At 44.6% G+C, this 2,519-nt stretch overlaps 1 long non-coding RNA gene across 1 annotated transcript; it reads right to left on the bottom strand.

Annotated features, from left to right (window-relative positions):
- Window positions 1–1,051: 1,051 nt before the first annotated feature.
- Window positions 1,052–2,195, bottom strand: LOC120663604. Its single transcript, XR_005670545.1, has 3 exons — window positions 1,693–2,195; window positions 1,441–1,500; window positions 1,052–1,340 (listed from the first exon to the last, which is right to left on the bottom strand). It is a non-coding gene; the product is annotated as an uncharacterized LOC120663604 (long non-coding RNA).
- Between the last annotated feature and the right edge of the window lie 324 nt (window positions 2,196–2,519).

The raw sequence follows: 2,519 nt of genomic DNA, 5'->3' as shown, positions 1-2,519 counted from the left end.
CTTGGATTATGAGGTAGGGCACGAAGATGGGCTAGAAAAAGATCTGGGCGCAAGAAAGTCCTAATACACCTTGGTCACATTGATCCCATTTTATCACCAGTTTATAAGATTATATATCCATGCTTTTTAAGTATTTTCAATGCCTACGCTAGTTATGACCATACTTGATTAGCCTTACCATGATTGAATTACCCTGACCATGGAACCCTATGTTACCTAGCTCAATTAATACCTAATTGACTGGATGAATCCTTGATTAGTAATTCTACCGTTAGGTCCTTTCTCTTCAGAGAAACCTTGTGTTGGTTACCCATATACTTAGTCACACTATTTTCAAACGCAAATGCGCGTGTCTTGGTGGTGTGATATGTGATTAAAACTTGGGTGGGGCGGTCATAAGAAGAACTGGGTGCAATGAAATGTTATTTTGATGGGGGCGAGCGAAGGTCCTTGGGCATGTGCCAAAGAGGTACTGCTGGGAGATACTCGCATCGTTCTCATAAGGACCAGTTGGCAGTGACATCCAACCTAGCAATGCCCATATACATCCAGATGCCATAAATGGGAATGGCTTGGTTCTTTTCCACCGACTTAGTTTGGTACTCACCCGGAGGCCGGCAGTGGCAACGAGAGGCCAGAAGCAGACATGGGAAGGTGAGTATCGTGGTCCAACCATAAAGTGAAATTGGAATATTTGATATCTGGAACTTGTAGAAAGTCATGGCCCCTGGCGAAGTCCGCGTTGGTGGATCTCGGCTATGTCTGGTTGGGAATGGACCTTGTTATCACTACTCCAGCGCCCCCATCACCGCCGGTTCGAAATGAGCATCACCGCCGGTTTGGGGGGCGTTGGATTTAAGTCGTTGGTGATAGGAGGGGTCATCACCGCCGGTTCATAAACCGTTGGTGATGAGTGCTCATCACCGCCGGTTTGTGGATGGAACCGGCGGTGAAGGCCATTTTCCCATCAAAAAAAATATTTATATAATAATATTGCACCATTTGTACATCATATATAATATATGATTATAGCAGCAAAATTCAATCGCACGAGCTCATACATCGAGATTAAATGAAAGAGTTCATACATTAAAATTAAAACAAAGAGTTCATACATTAAGCCTAGTTTTGAGCCTCTCTCTGTAGCAAACTTAATAACAAGCTGCCCATTATTCTCTGGTTGGGCACTTGATATGATTGTAGAAATTAACAATGTGACTTATTACATGGAAATTGGACAGAACATACAAGACTTCAAATTTCAGAATACAAGTAAGATACCTAGGTTTTGATCGAGCATCTATAAGTTGATGTGTCTGGGTCTTGATGTTCTCTTTCACCTGAGAAAATCATATATTAGTTGCAATGGAATGTGAAGAAAGAGTTTAGGGAGTCGCAAAGAAAAACAATAAGCAGGTTTGGGACCCTTTCAACACTGACCTGATCATGGCTCCAAATAAGATGGGTCTGCAACTTTGCTTCAAATGTGAATGGACCAACCTGGAGAAATATATGGAGGTTATGTATACTGAAAATTGGGATTAAATGGCCATATGGGAAGAGCTGCTAATCATATCTGTATTGAATTAAGACTCCATAGCTCAAGAGAAGTATCAAAGACTCTTGCTGTGTGGTTGCAACTTACAATTGAATTACTGCCAAAAGAAACAGGAGAAAAATAAAATAAATTACCGATTGACCCTGGTAAACTTTCTCAATTGCTTCACCAGCAGCACTGGCCTTTAAGATGGCATCACTGGAGGCGCTTGATTCAACATCATACACAGAAGCACGTCATTGAGGCAAACCTCCATCTAGCACCCAAACTTTATCATGGCAAGAACTTTGTAATCATGAATGAACAAAATAAGATCCGCATCTCGTTTCGACCACTGCTCATTTGGTCTACAACTATCGCATGAGAATATATGAATAATGCTTTCAAAATCAGATAGTGAACCATTGGAAGAGAGACAAATTTACAGAACAAAGTGTATCTTGTAAATAAACCCCATTGTTATAGCTGAATCTCTGCAAATAACCAATAACCCTGCTGGGTTTATCCCATAATGTCAACCATGCCTGATAATTTTCCCTTAGAAGCAACTTTCAATTATATTTTGAGCACCACCTGTATACACATGAGGTCAGCATCAAAACTCTTGAGTTCTGTTAGAATAGCTTTGGATCGAGATTTCCACCTATTTTGCAAACATGAAAGAGAACGGACGACGGGCGACGGCCGCGCGGCGTAGGACGGCTGGCAGCGCACGCGGCCCAGCGAGGCGCAGGACGGCGGGTGGCGCCTGGGCGGCGGCGTGTGGCCGGGCGTGGCCGGGCGTGGCTAGACACATAAACTTATAGATGCTCCCCACCGCTGCCACGCTGCGCAGCACCGCGCGCCGTCGCATCCGCATCCCGCGCAGCATGGGAGGAGAGGCAGGGATGGGATCCATGCGCCGCGCGGGACAGGAGGAGAGGAGGGGGCCCGTGGAGGAAGAAGGAAGAGATGGGGAGGG

The sequence above is a fragment of the Panicum virgatum genome, chromosome 3N, assembly GCF_016808335.1.
Source record: "Panicum virgatum strain AP13 chromosome 3N, P.virgatum_v5, whole genome shotgun sequence".
Lineage (NCBI taxonomy): Eukaryota > Viridiplantae > Streptophyta > Magnoliopsida > Poales > Poaceae > Panicum > Panicum virgatum.
This window is presented reverse-complemented; position numbering and strand designations above follow the sequence as displayed.